This window comes from Delphinus delphis, chromosome 3, assembly GCF_949987515.2.
Source record: "Delphinus delphis chromosome 3, mDelDel1.2, whole genome shotgun sequence".
Taxonomy (NCBI): domain Eukaryota; kingdom Metazoa; phylum Chordata; class Mammalia; order Artiodactyla; family Delphinidae; genus Delphinus; species Delphinus delphis.
The window spans coordinates 124,050,801-124,066,410 of record NC_082685.1 but is presented as its reverse complement, the minus strand read 5'-3'; the positions used below and the strand labels follow the sequence as shown (position 1 = coordinate 124,066,410).

The window sequence follows — 15,610 nt, the reverse complement described above, 5'->3', positions numbered from 1 at the left end:
TTTCAACCATTTTGGGGGGAAAGCACTGAACATATATTTATATTTTAAATATGTTCTGAACAGCCCAATGATCATGTAATTTAAATTAATTTAATATTTGTCTTTTTCTTCAAAGAACGTGAGAATATGAGAATATAGCAACAAAATGCAGTCATATGAGATTTATCCAGCTGTACATATTTGTTTTGTACATACTATATTACTAGATTTTACATTCATAGTAGCTGAAGCTAGGACCTCCAAGTGCATCTTAATTTGGTGCCCTGAAACTGTAGGCAAAATTTATGTATGTGTATTTTTCTGAGTTACAGGTTTCCTTCAATATCTGACGAACCCATTATTCCAAACAGAAAAGATCCTTCTAAACAAATTTTTTCATTTTAATTAAAATTAGGCAATTTTTTCCTGCTTTATTGCATATTCCTTACAGCCTTGTTACACAACGTGTGATCTATGAAGAGCAGCATTAACTGGAAACTCATTAGAAATGAAGACTCTCAGGCCCCACCTCAGACCAACTGAATCAGGTTCTGTATTTTAACAAGACCCCCATGTGATTCTATGCACATTTAAAATTTGAGAAGTATTACCTTTCAGTAAAATCAGAAGATACAATCAAACAAAATAAATTTAAAAATAAAACATGCCCATAATACCATCCAACTAGTGACAAACCCTAACATTTTCGCATATACTTATTCCAAAAATGTAACCATACTGAGCATATTGTTTTGTAACCCACTCTTTCCCTAATGCATTGTGAACATGTTAACATATCAACATAATTTAAAAATTTTTTTAAATTTAATTTTTATTTTATATTGGAGTATAGTTAGTTGATTTACAATGTTTTGTTAGTTTCAGGTGTACAGCAAAGTGATTCAATTATACATACACATATATCCATTCTTTTTCAGATTCTTTTTCAACATTATTTTTAATGGCCAATTTGTATTATATATGCATGTGTCATGATTTAGTCATTCCTTTTGGTGGTCATTTAGGTAATTTTTATATTTTTTATATATATTTTATATTTTTATATTTTTACTTTCAAAAATAGCCCTTGTGTGATGAGCATCTTGTAATGCAAGGCTTATGATTGCCTGGTTCAAACCTAACACTGCTAGTTACTACTTACTAGCTGTGCGAACTTAGGCAGGTTACTTGATCTTTCTAATGTTTCAGCTTCTTCAACCTCTTAGGGTTGTTTTAAGGATTTAAATACATGATTCATCTGAAGATCTTAGAACTGTATCTGGCACATTCTAAATGATTAATGAATGTTATCTATTATTTTTATTAATCTTTGTGAACACTAAACTATTTTTTTCTAAATGTAAGAAAACTTACGTCACTAAGCTAATTAGAAGCAGAGGCAGAGAGAACTGGATTTACTCCCTTTTAATCTTTCCACTCTTGCTATCGTTCTGGACTGGAGCGCCAAGCAAGTTTAGGACCTTAAAAAAATAAATATTCGTGGGAGGGCTGACTGCTGAGAGTAGGATTATTTTAAATAATTCTTCTTTACCGAGACAGATCCGTAAAACAATGCAGTTTGGCAGCTGATATCTGGAATAAGAAAGGGAAAATGATTCTGATTTAAGCTTCAGTCAACCCAGGACAGTTGATTTTCCCAGGAGTGGGGCAGAGCCGAACTATGGTTTCCATGGTTACAGGTCGCTCAGCGTCCGGTGGGGGGGGGGTGGTCCCAGCTCTCTATACTGCGCAAGCGCACAGAGCTGCCTTAGACGCCCGGCGCCTTCGGTTTCGAAGGGAAAGCTCCTCCCTCTCCTTTCGCCGTTCTCCTATCGTCTTCTGTCTTTGCCTAGTCCACGCGCTCCGGGTGTCTGTGACGCAGTATTCGAGCGCCCGCGTCGTTTGGAGGCGCGACGCGGAACATGGCGCGTTACTAGAAGCGGCTTTCGGCATCAGTAGGCGGCGGCGTGTGGACTGGAAGCGTGGGGCGCAGGACGAGCTGACGCCGCTTCGTGTTGGAGCGTGGAAGTGGGAGAGCCGGGCCATTCCGGACCGAACCAAACGGTGAGGCCCAGGCCTGAGAGCCCCAGAGCGCGGGCGAGCGGAAGGGAGGAGTGGGCTGGGCAGCGGAGACCCGAGAGGTGAGGGAAGAACGTGTGGCTAGTGGGAGGCCAGGCATAGCATTAGCGGGAGAAGGGCGGCCTGCAGGCTTGGCTCTCCGTTACCCCAAGGACCCCTGGGAGCTCGAGGCTGCCCCAGTCAGCCCGGGAGCGGGAAGCATGGTCGCGGAGGAATCAGGGCGCGGGGAGGCAGGGAGTGGGTGCCAGAATGAGGACGTAGGGTGCTCATTGTGGCTGCGTTGCGGGTTAGGGTGGTTCATTTGCCCTTGGGGGATCGGTGGTGCCACTTTTCAGAGAACGTGGTCATCTTTAGTATAAAACCACTGTATGTTGTGATTGCACCCACAGTATTGCTACTAATAGTAATACTGTGAAAGCTTTAATTGACCATTAGACCCTTGCTTGACTTTAACGAACAAGTGAAGGAAGTTATACATGTTCATAGAGGACTTACTTGCTGAGGTATGGCCGACAGTGCTCGAGCCCAGCGACTTCTGCAGCTTTATAACTTGACGGTATTTGTGATTCAGCAAAACTATTTTGAGGCCCATTGCATTTGTCATTTTTTAAAAAAATCCTTTTGTGACCTGGTGGTGAATGAGGGAAGTCTTATTTTTTCAGAGTGACTTGTCTAGATAGATAGGACTGCTAAATTGCCTCCTGGTACCAAGGTTGCAGTTGATCTCCCCTCCCCACCCCATTTGAACGGGCTCGATTGTAGTGCGCTAGTGCCCTTGCGATTTGGTTATTCTTCAGAAGGGAATAAGGAAGAGTAGTTTACAGCCATAATATTTTTTATTTTTTCTTGGATAGGGAGTTCATTACTTCGTTTTCACGTTATTTCAAACTTCTCTGTTCAGTACAGAGGTTTCAGGTTAAAGGCAGAGTGACTCTACGATATGAGGCATCCATTTCATGACATTTTTTCTTAGGTCTTTTGTCACTGAAGAAGATTTCTGTGAAATTAGATTGAAAATCTCTCCCTGTTGGTTGTGATAGGATTGTGGAATTTACCTCCTGTAACCCCTAGCACAGGGAATAGTAAAAACCGGTTTAATTATAGCAATGATTTGTGGCGATATATTATAGCCCTAAGGCAGCTGGGCTGTCTCTGCCCTAGTTACACTTCCTAAAGCAGAAGAGAATTCTCAACACAAACAAATTTAGTTGTGATAATACAATTGGAGGTTCTAAACAAATAGGTGAAGATTATCTGGGAATTAACATAAAAATCTTTAGGTTTAAAAAAAAACAACTTTAGGTTTTGTGACACTGTAGAATTTGTTTGCGTTCAGGATCAAACCAGAATGCAAAAGAATCTTTGTAGACATGTGACAGTTAAAGTATACTGAAGATTTTTCTAGAGATAAATACATGTGTTTTTCCAGAAATGTTCATATTTTGAGAAAGAAAATGTATTTGATTAGATAGGTTTTAACCTTTGTGTTGTATATCTGTGTACATGTGTGTGTTTGTATTTAATCTTGGGCTTCTCCTAATTTAGTGTTATTGATGGCAATTCCTTTCTTTTCCTATGATTCCTTTCTTTTCCTGTCTGCACCAAATGGGGACTATCAGTTAATTTCAGAGTGTTTCACGGAATGGCAAGACATTTCGTGCAGGTGTGAGTCTAGAATGTTTTTCCTTGGTTTTCTAAATATCAGGCTGATTACAGATAAGCCGATAATTATAAGCTTTGTAGAACTTGATCTGGATCAGTGTTCTACACCCTTGCAGCTCAAAATATGGTGTAGGCATCACCTGAAAGTTCGTTAGAAATGCACAATCTCAGGCTTACCCCCAGGTCTACTGAATCAGAATCTGCATTTTAACATGCTCTCCAGATGAATGTACATTACAGCTTGAGACACACTACCTTGGTTGGTAAAAGTTGAAGACCAAGGTCATGCACAAACCTGCATAAACATTATAGCACTTCTTATTTTTAATCTGAGGTGATCTTATGCTGATTATCAAGTCTGGTTTGTCTGGTTGAAGAAACTTAAGGCCCAGAATGGTAAGTGACTTGCACAAGGTCCCATGTTATCTAGATTTTTAAACCAGGTTCTGATTCATTGCAATGCATTTCTTTTACTAGTTACTGCTAGAGTTCACTGTATTGAAATTGAACTAAAGCATTCATGAATGACACTACGTAACAAACATTTACTGACTAATGGAAAGGCAGCCTAATAATCCTCTGTGTCTTTAGTAACTACTCTTGTTTCCCATGGTGGTTATTAGCCCACCACCTCCTTCCTTCCTTCCTCTTTCCTGGATAATGTTGTCTTCTGCTTCACAGAGGAAATGCAATACATTGGTGGGAACTTCATTGCTTTTTGCCCTCTTTCACCTGCGTACTTGTCTACCTCTATCTGTTGATCTCTAATTGTGTTCCGAGTTTTTTCTCCTCAGGGACAGTGTTTCCTTGGTGTATTAGTTTGCTGGGGCTGACATAACAAAAAGCAGAGACTGGGTGGCTTAAAGAAGAGAAATTTATTTTCTCACAGTTTTGAAGGCTGGAAGTCCACAATTAAGGTTAGGGCAGAAATAGTTTCTTCTGAGGCCTCTCTCCTTGAGTTATAGATGCCCTCTTTCTGCCTCTTTACATGGTTGTACCTTTGTGCACTAGAACCTCTAGTGTCTCTTTTTCTCATTAAAACACCAGTCATATTGGATGAGAGTCCACTCTGATGGCCTCATTTTAACTTAATCTTCAAAATTCTTATCTTCAGTACTGGGGATACTGAGGGTTAGGGCTTCCAACATATGAATTTTGGGGAATACAGTTTAGTCCATAACACTTGGTTATTCCTTTTACTCTCAACTGGTACTAACTTACCAGGATTTAAATGCACTTGTCTTAAATACACTCTTTTCACTCTAGATTCCTCTTCAATTTTATCTGTAATTATTTCCTTTAAGGTTCTTGAAAAAGTTGTCTATGTTCATTATCTCCACCTTCTTCTTATTTATTTATTTATTTTTTAGTGTGTTGAAGTCTGCCAATCCACTGCAGTCACTGAATTTGATGGGGTGATGCTCACTATTGATTTCCTTATTCTGAAATCTAATGGAATCTTTTTAATCATTTAACATTTTGACTAGTCCTTGAAATTCTCTTACGTTTCTGTGACACTGTAGTCTCCTTATGTTCCTTCCATGTCTTGGTCAGTCTTTCCTTATATTTTTCTCTCTTCTCTGGCCACTCTGGCCACTTTAAATATTCATTTCACTCTATCTACTATCTTCTCCTCTCTTCTGCCTCTGCCTACTCTCCTTGAAGGCTTTCATGCTTTATGAGTTCAACTTCTATATCTATTTTGATGACTCCCAGATCTGTTTAGCACAGATCAACTCTGATACATTGTGGTTGTATTAAGATACCTTAAACTCATGTCAAAAAAATTATGTATCTCACCCTTTCTGAAGTTGCTTCTCTTCTTCCTGTGATTCGTGCATGCAGCTCATCACTCAGTCAGAGACACTAGAATCTTAACTCTTCCCTGTTATTACCCTTATGTGCTAACCTTCCCACACTTAACTATATTACTGTTTACCAAATCATCTACTTTTTCTCTGTGGCTACTGCCTTGGTTCAGATTATCATTATTATCTGGACTTCTATGTAAACCTTCTAAATAATTTCCATGCTTCTGAGAATGCATACCATCCCTCTGTACCTTTCCTTTTTCTGTAGGCAGATGGTGCTGTTATTCTGCAATCCTTCTATGCAGACTTTCAGATAAAAATCCAAACTACCAAGCCTTGGAAATAGGGATGTTAATGATTTGAGCCTTGCTTGTTTTTGCTTTCACCTTCTGTTATTTCCTGCCTCACATTGTTTTGTCATGCTGAATTGTTTACAGTTCTTCAAAAGTGTTAGGATGTTTTTTAAAATTGAGGCACTTTTATGTTGTGTGTCTTCTGCCTAGAATGTAGCCATCACCTATCTGACAAATACCCATAATGTGCTCATCTGGATAACTTCTACTCAGCACAAATGCTGCCTTGCTCCCCTCTGGGAAGCCCTCCCCAGCCTTCCTAGGGTGAGTTAGGTCATCTTCTGACCTCCTTCCATAACAGCTTATCATAGCGCTTATACTATATTGTAATTGTCTTTTTTCCTCTCTAGACTTGAATGCAAAGACTCCCTTATTTATTTCTCAGAGTAGTGCCTGGCCATGAGAAGCTGCTTCATTGCTGAATACTGTGAATGCAAATTGAATTGCCAGGGAGTTGAAAAAAATGTGGAATGTTATATACTCTGGAGGTTATATAACCACTCAGGTTATATACTGTGAGTGGGTTTGAAAAGTCAGAGACTTGGGTTCATTTATGTGACTTTACACAGCTATAAGCGGAGATTGGGATGTAGTCATTGAATTCATTTGTTGAACAAATATTTGTTAATCACTTTCTATGTGCCAGGTACTAATTCTAGATTCTGGTGGTATTCCTTTGAACAAATCTCCTGGTGTCTGGATTTTACATTCTAATTGGGATTCTGAACAATAAACACATGTGTATTAGAATGTCAGACAGTTAAAAGTGTTACGCAGAAAAATGGAAGATTAGAAAATAGAAGGAAGGATATCTGGACTAGAGAGATTCTGGATTGAAAGGTAAGATATTTTAGATTGGGCAGTCAGGGAAGACTTATTTGATTAGTTGAAAATTTGAGCAGAAACTGGATTGAAGCTAAAGAGCAAGACATGCAGATATCTAGAGGCAGGAGATTTGCAGCCAGAGGGAACATATTCTGCAAGGGGAGGATAAGATATATTTTATATATCTGTTCCACTAACGGTGGACAGCATATTGTCTCTAGCTCTCTCTTACTGTAGACAACTCCAAGACAAACACCCTTATCCTTGTCTCTTCCTTGTATGCCTATGCAGGAGTTTCTTTAGGTATAGTACCAAGTGTGGAACTGCTGGGTCATAGGATATTACCTGATCATAGAATGTACCCACACACACAAGCACATTTCATTCATGATGACAAGATTGCTCTCCAAAGTGGTTTTACTAATGTATACTCCTAGCAGCAGTGCATAAAGGTTTCTATTTACATACATTCTTGCCAGCACTGAATATTTTCAGAATTTGTAATTTTTGCCAATCTGATGATTATAAAGTAATACCTCTTTAAAAAAAATTCCTGATAAATCTTGTTAACTTTGTGTATGGTATTTTCATTGACTTTTAATTTTGGTTTTCAATTTTGCTATAGTAAAATTTATCAGGAATATAAACTCTAGTCTTTTGATACAATATTTTGGTTGTCAGGTCTAAAGATTTTTTAAATTTTGGTTTTCAGTTTTGCTGTAACAGAATTTATCAGGAAGATAAGCTCTAGTCTTGATATTGTATTTTGGTTCTCAGGTCTAAAGATTTTTAAAAACTGGTTAATTTCATTGGTATTTGACAACGCTGTGATCTAAAGGAAAAATGTGGTAGTCAATAGAGAGTGTTGGGTTGGGATAGGAGACTTGAATTCTAGGTTTCCAGAAATGTCACCAATTTGCCTGTGTGTGACTGTACAAGAGTCACAATTTTTCTCTTCAACCTTTTTAGGACACAGTTTCTTGGTCAGTAAAACAAAATGCTTAAATTAGATATACTTACTGTTTAGAGAACTGATGTGGATGGCTCTAAGGTGATAGAAAATTATTTTAATGACTCAGAACATAATTCTAATGATAAAATGTAGAACAGTTTCTAATTTTAGGGTGTTACTGGCATACTGCCTATACATTTTTTTTTTTTTTTTTTGCGGTACGTGGGCCTCTCACTGTTGTGGCCTCTCCCGTTGCGGAGCACAGGCTCCGGACACGCAGGCTCAGCGGCCATGGCTCACGGACCCAGCCACTCCGCGGCATGTGGGATCTTCCCGGACCAGGGCACGAACCCGTGTCCCCTGCATCGACAGGTGGACTCTCAACCACTGCGCCACCAGGGAAGCCGTATACATGTTTTAATGAGTGAATTTTTATAAATTCAAGTGAGTCCTTAGGCTGAACTCTCACAACAAGAATGAGATTCTTCTAAGACGAGTTGTATGATATCCTGGATCAGTAATTGGAAACTAATCAAAGATATGTATATTTGGAGAGGACTGATGTTCCCTTAACAGTTAGCAAAAAGTTTTGACTAAAATTTGGTCAGTTATGGTCTGTTAAATTTAGGCTGTGCTATTACTGCCATTCAAAGAACAGTATCTTCCCAAAATCAAGCGCACAGCTTTTCCTTACTATTTCTTTGACATCAGAGAAGGAACTTTAAAACCAATAAGCATAATTGCTGTTCTTTAATAGTTTTTATACAGTTGTATATTTTTTTCTTTCACCTAAAGAGGTGTCACAGAAGTTGGTGGTGACACTAGTTGCGGCCTCACTGCTGACACTACCTTGGTGGGTGTCACTATTGTTTAGGATAAGCTCCTTAACTTTTCCTATGAGGAGGTGTTCAGTCATGGGGGACTCTCGTGTATACCAAACAGGCAAGAGACTTATTGAAGTTTATCAATGCCATTTACTAAAAACCCCCAGTACGACATGAATACTTGGGTTTATTGGACAGGACTTGTTTCACAGCCGTCTTCTGGCACTGTATACTGTATGTAAATTATACATACTGTATAATTTACTTCTCTCTTTCCACCCACTAGCATATACTCTCCATGAGAGCAGAGATTTTTTGTCTTTTTAGTTCATTGATGTATCTTAAGTGCCTAGAATAATGTCTGTCATTGTAGGTGTTCAGTAAATATTTGAATGAATGAATGTGGAAAAGTCTAATGACAGGCCAATAAGTATCAGAAACCTGATTGAGAGAACAGGATTAGAACAGAGGATGTTAGATATTCCCAGTGAAAAGCATTGTTAAATTTTATTGGCTCAATGTGCCTCATTTCAGTAGGTGAAGATACTGAGCGAATTATTCATTCATTTATTCCTTCCTTCAATTTTTTTTTTAGCTCTTCAGCACACTGTTTACTTTCGTAGTATCTTTTATAGATATTTCTCTCTTTACTGTGATATAATTTCTGTACTTCCAGAAATATTGTTGTTCTTTGACCTCTTTTTCATCATTTCTAAAAGCCTGCCTTCCACTTTTAGAAATTACAATCACATTATTGCTTTGTTCAGTTCATCAAACATTTACTGAGCATTTGCTATAGCCCTGACACTGTATTAGGTGCTCGCATGTATGGATGAATAAGACACAATATTTGCCTTTAAGTAGCTCGTGATTTTGTAGATGGGACTCAAAAGGAAATAGATGTACCAACAGAAGTATGTTCTATGTAGAAGAGTGGTGTGGAGGAAGGAGCGCTTTACTATCTAGTGCATTTAAAGATTTCCAGGGCTTCCTTGGTGGCGCAGTGGTTGAGAGTCCGCCTGCCGATGCAGGGGACATGGGTTCGTGCCCCGGTCCGGGAAGATCCCACATGCCGCGGAGCAGCTGGGCCCGTGAGCCATGGCCGCTGAGCCTGCGCGTCCGGAGCCTGTGCTTCGCAGCTGGAGAGGCCACAACAGTGAGAGGCCCGCATACCGCAAAAAAAAAAAAAAAAAAAAAAAAAAAAAGATTTCCAGAGCGGCTGATGTCAGCAGCTTTAGTATTCTCTGTATCATGGTCCATTAGCTGCCACTTTAAAAAACATACACAAAAATAGACAGAATTGTATCATGAGCCCTTATCTACTCACCACCCAGGTTTAACAGTTGTCAGCTCATGGTCAGTTTTGTTTCATCTTACCTCCACCTACTTCCGCTCTAACTACATTGGTCGTGCTGTCTAGAAGCTTGGTCATTTTCAGGTTTAACTTTTTTTTTGGCAAAGCTGCTTTAAGATTTCTGTTTCTCAGAGTTTGAACTCTTCCCCTGGTCTTCACAGAAATTCATTTCTTTCTTGTCTTTGACACATTGTCTTTCTCTAGTTTGCTTTTGACTCCAGGCAGTTGAACAGTTTTGTAATATTTCCTATCCATAATTCCTCAAGAATGTTTTCTGCCTCTTACTGTTCTTTTCTTAGACTTGGGCTATAGATCATGATTTGACTTGCAGGAATTTAACTATCTTTGAAAAAATGACATCTTCCTCACATCTCTCTGTAAGAAATGTTCCAGTGATTCATGGTAAATACTATATTGCTTATACATTTCACAAAAAGGGCTACTCGCCATTCAAGTTTTTATTCGCCCAGTACCTGTTCTTCCAGGAGGAAATTTGGAGCTTTCAAGTTCTTATGCCACTGTCTCAATGGCTTGTATCTGGCTTTTCTTCCTCTTTCTGAATATTTGTCCTTCTGTCAAATGTCCTTCTGTCAAACTACTGCATGTTTTTCTCCTTAGGTGATTTCATCCTGCTCCTCATATCACTCTGCCTGTTCTGTTCTACAATTTCTCAGTCTCCTTTATGCTACAATATTGCTTATGAATATTACATTTTCTTAAGTTCTGTCATATTTATTTTGTGTAAAGCTCAAACATATTTATGTCTTCATCTCACATTTTCTTTTGCTAGAGAAGAGAGTATTTTTTGTTTTTAATAAATTTATTTATTTATTTTTGGCTGCATTGGGTCTTCGTTGCTGCCGCACAGCCTTTCTCTAGTTGTGGCGAGTGGTGGCTACTCTTCGTTGTGGTGCACGGGCTTCTCACTGCAGTGGCTTCTCTTGTTGCGGAGCATGGGCTCTAGGCGTGCGGGATTCAGTAGTTGTGGCACGCAGGCTCAGTAGTTGTGACTTGTGGGCCCTAGAGCACAGGCTCAGTAGTTGTGGTGCATGGGTTTAGTTGCTTTGCGGCATGTGGGATCTTCCTGGACCAGGGCTCCAACCTATGTCCCCTGCATTGACAGGCAGATTCTTAACCACTGCACCATCAGGGAAGTCCTGAAGAGAGTATTTTTAATCTTCCTTTTGTTTTTTTTTGGCTGTACCGCACGGCTTGTGGGATCTTAGTTCCCCAACCAGGAATTGAACCCGGGCCTTTGGCAGTGAAAGTGCAGAGTCCTAACCACTGGACGGCCAGGGAATTCCCGAGAAGAGAGTAGTTTTTTTTTTTTTCAAACATTGTTATTTTAATGTAATCACCATTAACAGGCTATAGTAAAATACTATAGTCTCTTTAGTAAAATAAATTTAGTAAAATGTAACTATAGATTTTTCTATATATATATATTTTTTTGGGTGTATAATTTTTTTTTTTACTGGAGTATAATTGCTTTACAATGATGTGTTAGTTTCAGCTTCACAACAAAATGAATCAGTTATATATATACATATGTTACTATATCTCTTCCCGCTTGCGTCTCCCTCCCACCCACCCACCCTATCCCACCCCTCCAGGCGGTCATAAAGCACTGAACTGATCTCCCTGTGCTATGCGGCTGCTTCCCACTAGCTATCTACCTTACGTTTGGTAGTGCATAGATTTCCATGCCTCTCTCTCGCTTTGTCACAGTTTACCCTTCCCCTTCCCCTTCTCCATAGCCTCAAGTCCATTCTCTAGTAAGTCTGTGTCTTTATTCCTGTTTAACCCCTAGGTTCTTCATGACATTTTTTTTCTTAAATTCCATATATATGTGTTAGCATATGGTATTTGCCTCTCTTTCTGACTTACTTCACTCTGTATGACAGACTCTAGGTCTATCCACCTCATTACAAATAGCTCAATTTCGTTTCTTTTTATAGCTGAGTAATATTCCATTGTATATATGTGCCACATCTTCTTTATCCATTCATCCGATGATGGACACTTAGGTTGTTTCCATCTCTGGGCTATTGTAAATAGAGCTGCAGTGAACATTTTGGTACATGACTCTTTTTGAATTATGGTTTTCTCAGGGTATATGCCCAGTAGTGGGATTGCTGGGTCATATGGTAGTTCTATTTTTAATTTTTTAAGGAACCTCCATACTGTTCTCCACAGTGGCTGTATCAATTTACATTCCCACCAACACTGTAAGAGGGTTCCCTTTTCTCCACACCCTCTCCAGCATTTATTGTTTGTAGATTTTTTGATGATGGCCATTCTGACTGGTGTGAGCTGATATCTCATTGTAGTTTTGATTTGCATTTCTCTAATGATTAGTGATGTTGAGCATTCTTTCATGTGTTTGTTGGCAGTCTGTATATCTTCTTTGGAGAAATGTCTATTTAGGTCTTCTGCCCATTTTTGAGTTGGGTTGTTTGTTTTTTTGTTATTGACCTGCATGAGCTGCTTATAAATTTTGGAGATTAATCCTTTGTCAGTTGCTTCATTTGCAAATATTTTCTCCCATTCTGAGGGTTGTCTTTTGGTCTTGTTTATGGTTTCCTTTGCTGGGCAAAAGCTTTGAAGTTTCATTAGGTCCCATTTGTTTACTTTTGTTTTTATTTCCATTTCTCTAGGAGGTGGGTCTAAAAGGAGCTTGCTGTGATTTATGTCATAGAGTGTCCTGCCTATGTTTTCCTCTAAGAGTTTGATAGTTTCTGGCCTTACATTTAGGTCTTTAATCCATTTTGAGTTTATTTTTGTGTACGGTGTTAGGGAGTGACCTAATCTCATACTTTTACATGTAGCTGTCCAGTTTTCCCAGCACCACTTATGGAAGAGGCTGTCCTTTCTCCACTGTACATTCCTGCCTCCTTTATCAACGATAAGGTGACCATATGTGCGTGACTTTATCTCTGGGCTTTCTATCCTGTTCCACTGATCTATATTTCTGTTTTTGTGCCAGTACCATACTGTCCTGATTACTGTAGCTTTGTAGTATAGTCTGAAGTCAGGAAGTCTGATTCCTCCAGCTCTGTTTTTCGTTCTCAAGATTGCTTTGGCTATTTGGGGTCTTTTCTGTTTCTATACAAATTGTGAAATTTTTTGTTCTAGTTCTGTGAAAAATGCCAATGGTAGTTTGATAGGGATTGCATTGAATCTGTAGATTGCTTTGGGTAGTAGAGTCATTTTTACAATGTTGATTCTTCCAATCCAAGAACATGGTATATCTCTCCATCTATTTGTATCATCTTTAATTTCTTTCATCAGTGTCTTATAATTTTCTGCATACAGGTCTTTTGTCTCCTTAGGTAGGTTTATTCCTAGATATTTTTTTCTTTTTGTTGCAATGGTAAATGGGAGTGTTTTCTTGATTTCACTATCATCTGGTCCTGAGCTTTTGTTTGTTGGACGATTTTTAATCACAGTTTCAATTTCAGTGCTTGTGATTGGTCTGTTCATATTTTCTGTTTCTTCCTGATTCAGTCTTGGCAGGTTGTGCATTTCTAAGAATTTGTCCATTTCTTCCAGATTGTCCATTTTATTGGCATAGAGTTGCTTGTAGTAATCTCTCATGATCTTTTGTATTTCTGCAGTGTCAGTTGTTACTTCTCCTTTTTCATTTCTAATTCTGTTGATTTGAGTCTTCTCCCTTTTTTTCTTGATGAGTCTGGCTAATGGTTTATCAATTTTGTTTATCTTCTCAAGGAACCAGCTTTTAGTTTTATTGATCTTTGCTATCGTTTCCTTCACTTCTTTTAAATTGATTTCTAATCTGATTTTTATGATTTCTTTCCTTCTGCTAACTTTGGGTTTTTTTTCCTTCTTTCTCTAATTGCTTTAGGTGCAAGTTTAGGTTCTTTATTCGAGATGTTTCCTGTTTCTTAAGGTAGGATTGTATTGCTATAAACTTCCCTCTTAGAACTGCTTTTGCTGCATCCCATAGATTTTGAGTTGTCGTGTCTCCATTGTCATTTGTTTCTAGGTATTTTTTGATTTTCTCTTTGATTTCTTCAGTGATCACTTCGTTTTTAAGTAGTGTATTGTTTAGCCTCCATGTGTTTGTATTTTTTACAGATCTTTTCCTGTAATTGATATCTAGTCTCACAGCATTGTGGTCGGAAAAGATACTTGATACAATTTCAATTTTCTTAAATTTACCAAGGCTTGATTTGTGACCCAAGATATGATCTATCCTGGAGAATGTTCCATGAGCACTTGAGAAAAATGTGTGTTCTGTTGTTTTTGGATGGAATGTCCTATAAATATCAATTAAGTCCATCTTGTTTAATGTATCATTTAAAGCTTGTGTTTCCTTATTTATTTTCATTTTGGATGATCTGTCCATTGGTGAAAGTGGGGTGTGAAAGTCCCCTACTATGAATGTGTTACTGTCAATTTCCCCTTTTATGGCTGTTAGTATTTGCCTTATGTATTGAGGTGCTCCTATGTTGGGTGCATAAATATCTACAATTGTTATATCTTCTTCTGGATCGATCCCTTGATCATTACGTAGTGTCCTTCTTTGTCTCTTGTAATAGTCTTTATTTTAAAGTCTATTTTGTCTGATATGAGAATTGCTACTCCAGCTTTCTTTTGGTTTCCATTTGCATGAAATGTCTTTTTCCATCCCCTTACTTTCAGTCTGTATGTGTCTCTAGGTCTGAAGTGGGTCTCTTGTAGACAGCAAATATATGCGTCTTGATTTTGTATCCATTCAGCCAATCTGTGTCTTTTGGTGGTAGCATTTAGTCCATTTACGTCTAAGGTAATTATCGATATTTATGTTCCTGTTCCCATTTTCTTAATTGTTTTGGGTTCCTTATTGTAGGTCTTTTCCTTCTCTTGTGTTTCTTGCCTAGAGAAGTTCCTTTAGCAGCTGTTGTAGAGCTGGTTTGGTGGTTCTGAACTCTCTCAGCTTTTGCTTGTCTGTAAAGGTTTTAATTTCTCCATCAAATCTGAATGAGATCCTTGCTGGGTAGAGTAATCTTGGTTGCAGGTTTTTCTCCTTCATCACTTTCAGTATATCCTGCCAATCCCTTCTGGCTTGCAGAGTTTCTGCTGAAAGATCAGCTGTTAACCTTATGGGGATTCCCTTGTTTGTTGTTTTTCCCTTGCTGCTTTTAATATGCTTTCTTCGTATTTAATTTTTGACAGTTTGATTAATATGTGTCTTGGCATATTCTCCTTGGATTTATCCTGTATGGGACTCTCTGTGCTTCCTGGACTTGATTAACTATTTCCTTTCCCATATTAGGGAAGTTTTCAACTATAATCTCTTCAAATATTTTCTCAGTCCCTTTCTTTTTCTCTTCTTCTTCTGGAACCCCTATAATTCGAATGTTGCTGCATTTAATGTTGTCCCAGAGGTCTCTGAGACTGTCCTCAGTTCTTTTCATTCTTCTTTCTTTATTCTGCTCTGCAGTAGTTATTTCCACTATTTTATCTTCCAGGTCACTTATCCATTCTTCTGCCTCAGTTATTCTGCTATTGATCCCATCTAGAGTATTTTTCATTTCATTTATTGTGTTGTTCATCATTGTTTGTTTAATCTTTAGTTCTTCTAGGTCCTTGTTAAATGTTTCTTGCATGTTTATTCTATTTCCAAGATTTTGGATCATCTTTACTATCATTATTCTGAATTCTTTTTCAGGTAGACTGCCTATTTCCTCTTCATTTGTTAGGTCTGGTGGGTTTTTATCTTGCTCCTCCATCTGCTGTGTGTTTTTCTGTCTTCTCATTTTGCTTAT

The 15,610-nt window shown here is 38.4% G+C and overlaps 1 protein-coding gene across 1 annotated transcript in view; it reads left to right on the top strand.

The window, feature by feature from the left end:
- Positions 1 to 1,896: 1,896 nt before the first annotated feature.
- Positions 1,897 to 15,610, top strand: part of IPO11 (importin 11) — a 221,902-nt gene continuing 208,188 nt past the window's right edge. The window contains exon 1 of the mRNA XM_060009435.1: positions 1,897 to 2,043. The gene's annotated coding sequence lies outside the window, so the exon portion shown is untranslated. The remainder of the gene's footprint in view (positions 2,044 to 15,610) is intronic.